Source organism: Vigna unguiculata, chromosome 11 (genome assembly GCF_004118075.2).
Source record: "Vigna unguiculata cultivar IT97K-499-35 chromosome 11, ASM411807v1, whole genome shotgun sequence".
Classification (NCBI taxonomy): Eukaryota; Viridiplantae; Streptophyta; class Magnoliopsida; order Fabales; family Fabaceae; genus Vigna; species Vigna unguiculata.
In genome coordinates, this window is record NC_040289.1 from 24,827,159 (window position 1) to 24,842,486 (window position 15,328).

Consider the following 15,328-nt stretch of genomic DNA (forward strand, 5'->3'; position numbering starts at 1 on the left):
CTCGGCTTATAATAGAACACAAAGACTCTTTTATACATCAAGCAACTCGGCTTGGAATAGAACACAAAGTCTCTTTTATACATCAAGCAACTCGGCTTGGAATAGAACACGAAGGCTCTTTTATACATCAAGCAACTCGGCTTGGAATATAAATAAAAACAAATTACAAAACAAGGTTATCTTCCTAACTGAAATAAAAACGTAAATTCAATGCATTCCATGTTCGTGGTATCTCCTTACCATCTAATGTTTCCAATTTGTAAGCCCCTTCTCCCAGTACCTCCTTAATGTGATAAAGACCAGTCCATTTTGGTGCCAATTTGCTATCTATCTGAATTAATTGGGCCTTTCTTAATACTAAATCCTCTGCCTGGAATTTTCTAGGTATCACCTTAGTCTTGTACCTTCTTTCTAATCTCATTTTTATTGCCTCTCCCGAAATCCGAGCTAATTACCTAACTTCTTCTATGAGGTCAAGGTTTGCACGAAGCCCTACTTCAGAAACCTCTTCGGCGAATGACCTTACTTTTCTAGTATTTTCTGCAATCTCCATAGGTATCATAGCATCCGTGCCATATACCAAACTAAAAGCAGTCTCTCGGGTAGATGACTGAGGTGTGGTATGATATGCCCATAATACTCGGTGTATCTCATTTGGCCATTCCTCTTTTGTTGTCGCCAATCTTCGTTTAACACCCCTAAGTATCACTTTATTAGCTGCCTTTGCCTGACCGTTCGTTTGAGGATGCTCCACAGAGGAAAAGACCTGTTTAACTCCAACTTCTTCACATAACTACCTTACTTGTGAGCATGTAAATTGAGTCCCATTATCCAAGATAACTACCTTTCAGATAAATTCCCGAACTCAACTACCAGAAATCACAACTATAGGCTCAACTTCAATCCACTTTGTAAAGTATTCAACAGCGACAATAAAAAATTTTAGCTGTCTCACTCCTTTAGAGAACAGGCCTAAAATGTTTATTCCCCAAGTGTGAAACGGCCACGGTGCATTAATAGAATGCAACACCTCAGGTGGAGCATTGCTCCAAACTGCATGCTTCTGACATGACTCACATTTCCTTACATACTCCATGCAATCATACTTCATAGTGGGCCAGAAAAAACCCCCACGCATAATTTTCAACATTAATGCTCTTCCACTGATATGACTTCCACATATGCCCTCGTTGAGCTTTGTCATAATTTGAGATGCTTCCCTCATATCTACACAAATTAACAAAGGTCGAGAAAACCCATACCTAAACAAATTGCCATCAATCAATGTATATCGACTTGAGCTTTTCTTTATTTTTCTCGCCTCATCCACATCCCCAGGCAATTGATCATCTACAAGATAGCTTTTCAACGGTGTCATCAAAGATTCTTCGGTCATCTGAACCTCCATTATTTGATACTTCTCCCGTGTATCAACTCGAGGGGATATCAACGTTTCTCTTATCACAAATTTATGTTGTCCCGGCTTTGAGCAACTAGCCAATTTTGATAACAAATCATCTCGACAATTTTGCTTTCTTGGGACATGTACAAACTCAAAGAGAACAAAATTTTTTGCAATGGTTCGGATCACCTCCAGATATTTGGCCAACTATGGGTCACGAGCTTGAAATTCACCCGTCACTTGTCCTGCCACCAATGCATAATCACTTTTAACCAACAGCCTAGAAATACTCATTTCCTTAGCTAAAAGCATCCCCGCTATTAGAGCTTCATACTCTGCTTGATTATTACTGGCTTTGAAAGCAAACCTTAAAGATTGTTCAATCAAGAGCCCTTCAGGTCCTTCTAACACTACACCAGCACCGCTTCTTTTTAGATTAGAAGCTCCATAAACAGATAAAATCCATGATACCTCATTAGTTTGCCGATCACCAACTGGTTCAGAAAGTTCTACCAGAAAATTAGCCAAAAATTGAGCTCTAATTGGCCCTCGAAACTCGTATTGTATTCCATACTCTGAGAGTTCTATTGCCCATTTGACCAATCTGCCTGATATATCCGGTTTTTGTAATATATACCTAATCAGTAAATCCGTCATTACATTGACTTTATGTTTTTGGAAATAATGCCTTAAACGCCAAGCTGACACAACTATAGCTAATGCGGCCTTTTCTATAGTAGGATATCGCACCTCGGCTCCATGAAGTACCTTGCTCATGAAATATACATGCTTCTGCTCCCCCCTTGATTCTTGTACTAATACCGAATTGACTGCATGTTCGGTCACCGAGTTATACAATGCTAGATCATTATCTTTCTCTGGTTTGCACAATACCGGGGGTTTACTCAAATACTCTTTTAGCATTTGAAAAGCTTCCTCACACTAAACAGTCCACTGAATTTTTTCATTTTTCTTTAGGCATTGAAAATATGGAAAACCCTTATCTCCACTTTTAGCAAGGAAGCGAGATAGTGCTGCCATTCTCCCAGTTAACCTCTACACTTCTTTGACTTTGCTCGAGCTCCTCATATTTATGATAGCTTCGCATTTGTCTGGATTAGCTTCTATCCCCCTCTTAGTAAGTAAGAAGCCTAAAAACTTCCCTACTTTAACCCCAAAAACACATTTCTCAGGGTTAAGCTTGAGCTGATACTTGTTGATCATAGCAAATAATTCCTCCAGATCTTCTTAATGCCTTCTTTCTTCTACCGAAGTGACCACCATATCATCTACATAAGCATGTACATTTCGCCCTAGCATTGACACCAATGTTCGGTCCATTAACCTTTGATATGTAGCTCCTGCATTCTTCAATCCAAAAGGCATCACTTTGTAACAATAATTTAAAGTTTCACCCATGAATGTTGTTTTGTCTTCATCCAATGAATGCATTTTTATCTGATTATACCCAGAATAAGCATCTAGAAAACTCAACAAAGCACAGCCCGATGCACTATCCACCAATGCATCTATGTTGGCTAAAGGATAAGAATCCTTCGGACATGCATTATTTAAGTCAGTGAAATCAACACACATCCTCCAATTCCCATTAGACTTTTTAACCATCACCACATTTGCCAGCCAAGTTGGATATTGAATTTCCCTAATGTGGGCTGCTTTCAAAAGTTTATGCAGTTCCTCTACAGCAGCCTGAGCACATTCCCCACTCAATCGTCTACGTCTCTAAGCTTTAGGTTTAGCTGAAGGATTTATATTGAGTTTATGACATAAGAAATTAGGATTTATCTCTGTCATATGATACACTCCAAGAAAATGAGGAAAGATTATTCCTCAATACTCGTATAAGTTGTTGTTCATGTTCCAGATCCAAATCTCCTCCTATCTTTAACTTCTTGCCATCTATGAATATCTCTTTCACCTCTCCCACAGGTTGAGGTCTTCTTTTCGAGTGCACTAATCTAGGATCTAACTCTGAATCCACGACGGTTTCTACCGTGCTAACAGAAAACGCAACCTTCCGCCTTGTCCTAAGACTGTCTTCATAACATTTGTGAGCTACTTCTTGATTTACTGATAAAGTGACTATTTTCCCATCATCAGTAGGGAATTTCATCTTCAGGTGGACTGTAGATATCACAACCCCCAATTTGTTGATAGAAGGCCTCCCTAAAAGTAAGTTATATGATGAAGGTGCATTGACAACTATGTAGCTTACAAATATAGTTTTGGCGGCTTCCTTATCTCTAAAAGTCGTTCGCAGATCAACATACCCTTTAACTTCTACCTGATCTCCCGAGAATCCAACAAGTACCTTGTCAAAGAATTGTAGTTGATCTATTGGTATTCCAAAACATCACATATGCCGAACTCCCTTGATCGATCAACACTCTATGAACATTCCTTCCCATCATAATAACAGATAAAACTATCGGGTCATCTTCATGTGGCACCACTCCTTTTAGATCTTCACTTGAGAAGACAATATCTAGGACTTTCTTTGGCCGTTCAATTTTCGTTGTGGTCATGACACTCCTTACATATCTCTTCCTAGCCGAACTGGTTCGTCCTCCTCCAGCAAAGCCTCCCGCTATTGTATTGAAATCCCCCAAGATGGGTATCTCATGCAAGTCGGTCGCCGAGGGTGTCTCAAATGGTTCTGCATCAGCATCTGCCTTTACGTATTTCTTCATTAATCCTCTGTCTAGTAACGTGGATAACTGATTGGTTAAAGTATCATGACCCCCAGCCTGATGGAATTTACACCAAGCGTTCGGTCGGGTCCCGAGTGTCCTCCTAGTGTTACTAGGATAACGTAGATGCTTAAATATTTCTGCATCCTCTAGTATCTTCGTCGGGGTTAACCTAAGATTAGGCATTCTACGAGTTCGATGATATTCGGTTCTTTTCTATGCTAAATAAGGAACGAACTTGCCATCTGACCGAGTCTGCGGAGGAGTTCTTTCTCTTCTGAATGGCTTAACTTCTCGTTCGTTCCTTGCATTAGTCAACATCCTCTTATCTCCCGCTTTTTTATGTCACATGGCTTCTTCAGTTTCTATTTCTACCGTTGCTCTTTGTCTTATCTCCATTAGAGTCTTTGGCGGGATCCGATATAAAGATTCACTAAAAGAACTAGCCGGGAGTCCCTTTACAAAGGCTTTCACGAGTAATCCATCGTTAGGATCCACCATTCTCATGCTAACATTGGTAAAGTGATTGAGAATCTGCTTTAGTGATTCTTCTGTATTTTGACGTATGTCAAACATGTTTGCCATCTCTACAGGTTTAGCCCTATTGGCTGAAAATCTTTCCAGGAAAGCACGTTTGAACTCCGCAAACGAAGTGATTATGGAACTCGGGATAGTGTTGAACCATTCGAGGGCGATCTCGGCCAGTGTGCCGGTGAACATCTTGCAACGTATTGCGTCGGTTCCTCCCGATATTAGCATCCGGGCTTGAAACGCTTTTAGATGTAATTCAGGATCAGAGTTCCCCATAAAGGGTGTGATCTTTGAGATCACAAAATTATGTGGAATCGGCTCCTCCATAATTTCATTTGACAGAGGATGGGCTTCATTAACCTCAGGATTTAGACGACTGGAATATCGGTAGCCAATCCTGGTGGCGTCCAGTCTGTTTTGCATCTCTTCATTTGCCTTCTTCAATTGTTCCTGTTGTTGGAAAGCGTTTTCCAACTTCCGATGTGTTTCCTCTGCTTCCTTGTGAAATCATTCTCTTTCACCCAAGGCCTCATCTCGAAGGAGCTGAAGGTCTTCTTCAGCTATCTTACGAGCTTCCTCACTCTCCTTTTAGATTTGAGCTTGATCGGCCTGGACTTTCAATTTGATTTCCTCATTTTGTTGCTGTAACTCCATAATGCTTTGCATTATCTGTTGCCGGGTCGGTCCTTCTCGCGCTGGATTTCTGTTTCTATTCATTATATCTGCTTCCAGAAACATGTGCCCTTTCTACTCGTTCTTTATTGAAGTGGAGTCAGGATCAAGTTTTACCGAACCCCACGGTGGGCGCCAATGTTCCAGTCAAGAAAAATACTAGATAATTCTTAACCAAAAACAAAAAGAAAGAAATATTTTTAACCTTAGCTTAAACTTGCTTAGGTAAAAAACAATATGTCCCTTGACCATGGGAGTAAAATTTGTATTTATAGAATAATCAGCTACAAATATTGGATTTTGTAGATAATACATAACAAAATAAAATTATCTTTTTCCCTAAAATATCTCTCAAAATAATAACAAACCCCCCCCCCTTGAAAACCACTAAATATGTTTAAAAAATAACCTCCTAAATATTCTAAAAATCAAATCCCCCAAATATCGGACATTGATTATCTTTCAATTTTCTACAAACGCCTCAGACTCATACCTATCTCATCATGTATTCGTCATCTCGCCTTTATACCGAACCCCTCTAACCATCACCTCGTCCCATGACTAAAGTTACTTTCTCGATGCCTCAGCATAATTACGAAATGCTATTCCCATGCAGGTACATAAACATAGAAAGAGTTTGCAACAGCCTCATTGACAAGCAAAGCTCTAACTACCATGTCCATTGCTTATATCGTTGCACCCCCATTGAAAAGAATTAAGCCATAGTTTAACTTTTCCTCACGATTATTTAGCAGCTTCTGAATCTCAAGCTACAATATAAAATAGCAATTAACAATTATACAAGGAGTTTAACTATGCTATAAGTATTTACTATCAATTATATATGTAGGATTCAAACAAAATAAGTATTATATGTAGAAAGAGGAATTAAACAATTTCAAACGGAGGCAAATTTTAAGAAAGACGTAAAAAAAATAGAGTTACTACATTAATTGGATTCAACCGAATTAAATCTAGATCCTAAGTTAAGAAGTCAATAAATTACCTTAACAAGATACAAATAACCAAAACAATAGGTCAGGAAATGAAGACTAAAGAGAATGGCACAACACTTTATTCGAAGAAGCACAATTTATGTGTAACATTTATTCCAAAATCTTCTCAAAACCATCATTACATTTAAATAGAATAAATATAGATTATAAGCAAGTGACAACAATTAAACCCACATCTTTAGCTTAGAAGGCTAAGGGTTATAATAGTTTATTATTTTTCATTTAACATCTTCAGTTTGAACTGATCAATATATCAGTTTGAACTTATACATGAAATCTATTGCAGACTAGAGTATTAACGGAGATGGATTATTACCATGTATTGATGTGTTGATATGTTTAAAAACCTAGAGTATAAACCATTCTCAGGAAAACCAATCATGATAATGAAATATGATAACTAATCCTAAGATGGGATAAACTAAGACATGATTAGATACTCCATAAATTATAACAATTACCTATAATATATCTATAATATTTTTATCATAAACCCTTGACAAATACACTAACACATTTGTCTTGGTATTTTAAGTTCTCCATGAAGAACATTTTTGGACCATCAAAGTAAAATTTATTATGTAGACAATTGCTTTTCTTTAAGTTCAAATGAACAAGATGTTCAAGATAGAGCATGTTAACCTAGTAAGTAGTACAACCCTGTATTACACAATCAAGAACCATATCTGACTATGACTATATGATTAGTTATTTTGCTTACCAATATCAATTGAAGAAGCAACCCCAAGGCCACAAACACATCCCAAAACGAAAATATTCAAGAAGCTCCTCAATATGCTACACAAGAGAACAAGCATTTGTTGAGTCCAGGTATCCAAGTATCTAAAGAGAAGAACTAACCCAGAGTGTTAATCAGCTAACCCAAGAACAATAAAAGAAAAAGGATAAAGAAAGGTTGAATTTTATAGAACTTAACAGCCCAAGCCAAAAAAAATTAATAAAGATTAGCACATGTAACCTAACCTACTTGATCAAAGGAAAACATACCAGAATAGTCTTTATCACCCACTAGTGCAGAATTGGATTTCTACCTCGCCTAATAGGCCTCGGTTGGCCAGGAACCGAAGCCTATAATGGCGCAGTGGCAATTTTGCAATTATAGGCAACTTTTATGCCTCGGTTCACCTACAACCCGAAGCTAAAAGCAGTTATAGGCCTCGGTTGTATAGAAACCGAAGCCAAAATCGCTGTTAGGCCTTGGTTAAGAAGGCCCGAAGCCAAAAAGGATGCCCAAAATTTCAAAAATGCCATTCTCGTTTTGACTTATAGGCTTCGGTTGGGACAAAAGCCGGTGCCAAAAGTGGTATTAGGCCTCGGGTGTTAGGGACCCGGGGCCAAAAGGCGTTATATGCCTCGGTTCTAAATTGAACCGAGGCCATATTGTTTAATTAGGGCTCAAAACTGAACCCCCTTTCTTCCTCGCGCGCGCTCCTTCTCCATTTCTCTCTGGAATTCCGGCCACCATCGCGCGTTGCTCCTGTGCTGCCACTGCCACTGCCACCCCGTCGTTGTCTCCTCCTTCTCTCTCCGCGACTTCTGGCGGATACAATACTAATAATTTAAATGTATTGAATCTTGAATTGTCCGATTGGACAGTTTAAGAAGATTAATCACTTTCTAGTAATTTATTAGTGCATATATATATATATATATATTTTTAAAATACATATCTTAAAATTCATGAATATTTGTCAATTGTGTTTTGTATTGATCTTCGGGTGCATATTTGAGTGTGGTTTATAATCACTTTCATTTCGTATATCCTGAAGGCCAATGCAAAATGCTGGCAAAATTTCGTGAAATTTAAGATATGTATTTTAAAAGTAATATGTACCAATAAAATAAAGAAAGTGAATCTTCTTAAATGGGATAGGGTCACACCTTCATTACGACGTGAGCATTGATTCAAAGATTACTGAAATTATTCACGCAATTTCAGTATGGATCGAGATTGGATTAATTTACCACGTATTAGCACTGAGTATGAGAATGGAGTAGAGGAATTTATAAAATTTGCGCAACGTTATGAGGGGAGAAGTGATGATGAGATGAAGTTCAGATGTCCTTGTGTCAACTGTTTGAATGGAAGAAAATTGAATGCAACTCATGTTAGGGAGCATCTTATTTGTGATGGTTTCCTTAGAAGTTATACAATATGGATATGGCACGGCGAATTAATACACATTCCAACTGTTTCTCGGACTGAATATCTTGCTAATTCCTCCATGAAAGAGCAACGGGAAGAGCGACGAGAAGAGCAATTTGAAGAGCGAGTAGAAGTAGAAGAAGACAATATGGAGGACATGATACGGGATGTTGGCGCAGAAGCTTTTGCACAAGCGCATTTGTATGAGACGATGTCTGCTGATGCAGAAACTCCGTTGTATGTTGGTTCAACTAAGTTCACGCGATTATCAGCGGTTTTAAGACTTATGAATTTGAAAGCGACCAACGGTTGGACAGATAAAAGCTTCACAGAATTGCTCGTGCTCTTGAATGAAATGCTTCCCGAAGGAAATACTCTACCCACTCGAAACTATGACGCCAAGAAAATTCTTTATCCGATGGGTATGGAGTATAAAAGGATACACGCATGTCCTAATGATTGCATATTATACTGAAAAGAATTTGAAGATTTGAAAAAATGTCCAAAGTGTGGGTCATCACGGTACAAGCAGAAAAGAAATAGTGAAGATAATGGTCAAATAGAGAAGGAAGGATCTGCTTTGAAAGTAGTCTGGTACCTTCCAATCGTGTCCAGACTTAAGCGTTTGTTTGCAAATCATAAAGACGCTAAAAACCTTAGATGGCATGCAACTAAGAGAAGATGTGACGGACTCCTTCGTCATCCAGCTGATTCAATGCAATGGAAAAATATTGATCAAGAATTTCTCAAGTTCGGTGAAGAATGTAGAAATATTCGTTTTGGCTTAGCTACCGATGGAATGAATCCATATGGTAATTTAAGTACAAACCACAGTTGTTGGCCTGTTATATTATTCATTCACAACTTATCTCCTGGACTCTGCATGAAGAGAAAATACATGATGTTGTCTATGATGATATCTGGTCCAAAGCAGCCTGGAAATGACATAGATGTATATCTCAATCCTCTAGTTGAAGACTTGAAGTTGTTGTGGGTTGATGGTGTTGAAGTATTTGATGTTGTTGCTTCTGAAACTTTCATGATGCATGCAATGTTATTTTGCACCATTAATGACTTTCCAGTTATGGTAATTTGTCAAGGTACAGTGTCAAGGGTCATAAAGCATGTCCTATATGTGAAGAAAACACTGCATCTCATCAATTGAAAAACGGAAGGAAGACCGTGTATCTGCGCCATCGAAGGTTTTTACAAGCTAATCATCCTTATCGAAGGTTAAAGAAAGCATTCAATGGACATCAAGAGAATGACAAAGCACCAACTCCATTAACTGGCATTCAAATTCATGAAAAACTTAATAAAGTACATCATGTATTTGGTAAAACGTCCAAGAAGTCATCTACATCGAGCCCTTGGAAGAAAAAATCAATATTCTTTGACCTTCCATATAGGTCGAAGTTAGAAGTTAGGCATTGCATAGATGCCATGCATGTAGAGAAGAATGTGTGTGATAGCTTGATTGGTACACTACTCAACATTCAGGGAAAGACAAAAGATAGAGTAAATGCTCGTTTGGATTTGGTTGAAATGAAGATCCGAGAAGACTTGGCACCAAGGGAGGTTGGTAGGCGCACTTATTTGCCCCCTGCATGTTACACTATGTCCAGACAAGAGAAGATAAGTTTTTGCTTATGTTTAAAGAGTGTCAAGGTACCTCAAGGATACTCTTCAAATATTCAGAGTTTAGTGTCCATGCAAGACTTGAAGCTTGTTGGCCTAAAGTCTCACGATTGCCACATCTTAATGCAACAATTGTTACCTGTAGCTATTCGTGGAATTTTACCCAAAAATGTTAGACAAACTATAACGCGTTTGTGTGCATTCTTCTCTTCAATTTGTAGCAAAGTCATTGATCCTTTAAAGTTAGATGAACTTCAAGCCGAAATTGTTATCATCTTATGTCAGCTAGAGATGTTTTTCCCTCCATCATTTTTTGACATCATGGTACATTTACTTGTTCATGTGGTGAGAGAAATCAAGTTTTATGGACCAGTATACTTAAGATGGATGTATCCCATTGAACGTTACATGAAGATTTTGAAAGGGTATGTGAAAAATCAATATCGTCCAGAAGCTTCAATGATCGAAAGATATATTGCTGAAAAAAATGTCGAGTTTTGTTCAGATTACATGGCAAAAGCAAAACCGATAGGAGTTCCTCACAGATCATGGTTGAATAGGTGTTCTATAAGTAACAGCATACGAGGTGTGAGTGTGGTTACCAAAAATCGCGAAGAGTTGATGCAAGCACACCTATACATATTGAACAACACAAATGAGGTAATGCCTTACTTATCTGCACACAAAGTCATTGTGAAAGAGAACAATCCAAGACAATCAGAGAAATGGCATTTGATGGAGCACAATAAAACATTTATGCCTTGGTTTAAATCTGAGGTTTTGAAAGATTCGCAATGCTCTGAGACTTTGATGTGGTTAGCAAATGGGTTGAAATTTGATGTCATCTGTTCTACAGGTTATGAAATCAATAATTGCACATTCTATAGAAAGTCTCTTGATGATAAAAGCACAGTACAAAATAGTGGAGTCAGTCTTGAAGCTGAGTCGCTACAATTTTCTACATCTAAAGATCAAAATCCCGTAGTAGGATCAATGACATACTATGGTGTAATACAAGAGATATGGGAGGTTGATTATACCATGTTTACTATTCCACTGTTCAAATGTAAGTGGATTGACAATAAGAGTGGTGTCAAAATAGATGAATCATGAATGATTCTAGTGGATTTTCGAAAGGTGGGTTATCGAGACGAGCCATTTATCATGACACAACAAGCATCTCAGGTTTTCTATGTTAAAGATCCTGCGTCTGTACATTGGTTTGTCGCTCTTCATGGAAAAAAACAGATTGATCCTAATGAAGAGAATATGAGTGATCTTAATATTGCTGTCACCCACCCATTTAGAAGAACAATAAATGTTGATGAAATCCATCTAGTTGATGATGTACATGCAATTCGAGAAGATCACGATGAAGGAATATACATATGACCAATCAATAACTTTATGTATGAATTTCATATTCTTGTTAAAATTTAGGTGTTTTGTTAAAGAATGTTTTATATATTAATTTGTCAGTTGCTTATTAATGTTTTCTTATGTTTTCCTTTCACAGATACATGGCTGAACATTATACTTCATCAGAGGATGAAGCACCTACTAAGAGACCCACCAGAGGAGCCACTAGGTTGAGAGAGCTCTTAATTAGAAGAGCTAAAGGTCAGAAAACACATGTTGATATTAACGTCGACACTGGTGAGCCTAGTGGTCGTTATGGGGACGTCTTCAAAAGCTATTTAGGAATGTTGGCACGAGAGAGAATATCAATCCTTACGCCATCTTTTGATCATGTCACTGAAGTTGATCGTGAAATGATATGGCAAGATTTATTGGTAACTAATATTAATGTTATTAAAGTTATACTTTGATTTTGTTGATAATATGATAAATATTGTTGATGACATTTTCTATATTGCAGCTAACATTTGATATTCCAAATGTGCCGACGCTAAGACAAAAATGTTTGTCATCGGTGGCTGAGAAATTTCGTGGTTTTAAGACCAAGTTGACGTCAAGGTATGTCTTTGGACATAAAAAGAATGAAAATCCATTGTTGAAATACACTTGGATTGATGAAGACACATGGCATCAGTTTTTTGAGCTTCGGACATCTTAGGGATGGTAGGCATGTTTATTTGAAATCATCAATAGCACAATTGATAATTATGCAAAATTTTAACTAATTCATAAAGTGGGTTTTATATGTTACAGGTAAAGAGGAAAAAGGCTCAAAGTATAAGTGCTCAAAATAAAAACCCGCACATATTATCTCGTGGTGGGTATAGAAAACTTGAAGAGAAGATAATGACAGAAAACAAAAAATCTAGGCCCCCACCTTCTGAGAGTGAAGATACTGAGACTCCTTCACCACCATCACGTCATCAGAAGTGGAAGTTAGCCCGTTTACGCTCATCGGGCAACTACACTTTTGACTCTGCATGAGAAATTTCTAAGAAAATTGTAAGATACAATTCTTATCTAAATTGCTCGTTCATGTTTTATATTGTATTTTTATTTATAAATTTTTTTGTTACATTGTAGGATTCGTTGGTTGAGCAGACCTCCCAAGGAGGATTCATTCCAAAAGGTCGTCATGACATACTTGCTGCTGCAATTGGACGACCTGAGCACCCTGGACGTGTGCGTGGTGCTGGATCAGGAGTCGGCATACGCCAATTTTTTGGTTCCTCCTCTCGTCAGTCTTCATGCAGTCATGGTGCTGATTATGAACAAAGACTAAAGGAAATGATCACGGCGCAGGTGAGAGAAGAACTAATGCGCCAATTTGAGCATTATGGCATTCGTTCGCCAGTGGATCATCCGCCAGAACTAGACCCATTTGTGCCTCCCACGGGTAAATTTGTTTTCTATAAGTTATGAATTGAATAAATGATATTTAATAAAGTAATTGAATAACATTAATAAATCGTTGACTCTAACAGGTAGAAGCGGAAATGGGAGTTGTTCAGCTCCACCCGGGGATGACATGGATGACACTCATCCATGTCAGCTATATATTTGGGATGGTACAGAGAAGACACTAGTGGCTCGTGGAAAAGTATTTGAGGCAGCCACAGTGCTTCATGGCATGGAGTTATCAGAGGATGAGGTTAAGGTCACGGTAGAGGAGGTTCTCATGCCGTATGCTTTAGTTCTTGTGCCAACATATGAGGTGTATACTGTGGCACAGGCATTCCAGTGTTTCCTCGCCTGGCCTAGAGATTTGGTTGATACTGACCCCCCGGTACAGACTCTTAAACCCACAAATATACTACATTTTTAAGTTTACATGTTTATTATATTCAAACTTAAATTATATTCAATTTTAACTGAAATTGCATCAATATAGGAAAAACCTCAATCAAAGAAGATTCTTCTATCTTTGGACGATCCTCTTGGTGCATTGCTCCAACTTGCAGAAATCATAGCTGATAAGCCGATGCAGGTTGCTTGGGATGCTAACATTTTTGGGAGAGATCTTGACATCCCACTTTACTTGCATTCCCAAGATGTCTTGGAGCTTGCACAGGGACAAGAGGAACTCAATATTACCATTATTCAGTTATGGATGATGTAAGTCTTTTAGTCGTTATATATAGTTATTTGATAAATTTATCTATTTACTTATATCAAATCAATTTTTGGTTTAGGTATCTGTCTGGTGTCACTGAAACTGTGGGGCTGAATGATCTATATGGGTTTATAGACCCCCAACTCACCCATGAAGGCAACAAGTTTGATGACATCCAAGCATATGTGACCAAATGCTTTCAACGTGGAAAAGAAATTTATTTTGTCCCTTATGTTGCTGGGTAAGTCATTTTTGTTAACTTATGAATATAATTAGTCAATTTAATGCATAACAATGAATTTATTTTCTTATCAGGCGTTATTGGCAGTTACTTGTGATTTCCCTAAGGGAGAACCTTGCTGTGTGGTTTTGCTCTTTGCATCGTCCTCCCCCCAACCATCTTAGACAAGTGATAGATTGGTAAGAACCTCAATATCAATCTTATGAATATGATATGTTATATAAAAAGATCCTAACTTATTCCTTATATCGTAGTTCAATTGTTGCACATAACATGTTGTTAGGGAGATCAACGGCTAAGGCAAAAGGTCTTGTATGGTGTTCTCTCCAGGTTTGATATTTCTATCCATATCTTCATAATTGTTTGCTTGATTTTCTTCCTTAATTAATTGTAACGTTGTTAATATAATGTAGTGTAATAGAGAAACCGGCTCATATGAGTGTGGTTACTATATAATGCAATGGATGACAACCATTGTGCGTGCTCGTATTACAACAAATTGGGAAACGGTAATATATATTTGAATTAAAATGAATACTTTGCAATATTTCCTTTTTATATACTAACTTAATTTAATCTATTATTTTGTAGACATTCAAGAGTCCTGCAGCAATTCCCGCAAAGTCCATCAAGTTTGGTAGGATAGCATGTGCCAAATATATAATTGAAATGTACAATACTATTGATTAGGACATCTATCTTGATTGTATATGATTTGTAATTGTCTTTTAAATGAATTTGAATTGTGGATGCATTATAAAATATCTTGTTCTGCCCTATTCTGGTCTGTGTTGGGTGTTGAATAAAATTTGCAGGTTTTAAATGTGGGAATAACACCAAAACAGAAATCGCATTAAAAAAAACAACATATTAGGCCTCGGTTCATACCAAAACCGAGGCAAAATGGTGAAATATGGCCTCGGGTAACACTCCAACCGAGGCCAAAAAGTGACATATGGCCTCGGGTAATACTCCAACCAAGGCCTAAAAGTGACATATGGCATCGGGTACCAGTCCAACCGAGGCCAAAACGTGAGCAAATTTTTTAAAAATGTAAAAACGTTAGCACATATTGCTTCGGTTAGGCCAGAAAACCGAGGCAGAAGAGGGTTTCTATGGCCTCGGGTGCCGGGGAACCGAGGCAGAAGAGGGGCTCTATGGCCTCGGGTTGCGACCGAGGCCAAAGGCTATCCTCCTTTGGCCTCGCCCCAATATGCCTCGGTCCAAGAACCGGTGCAGAATATGAAAAATAACCGCTGCCAAAAGGCCTTCCTGCACTCGTGACCCCTTAATGTTCTTCACAACAATCTGAGGTTGAGGATATTGGTTTCGAGGTCCAACATACTTTCCTAAAACTTTGAGCCAATGTGTCATTGTGGGAACAAAGCTTTGTGTGATGGGTGAGGTCTAGGTGCAAT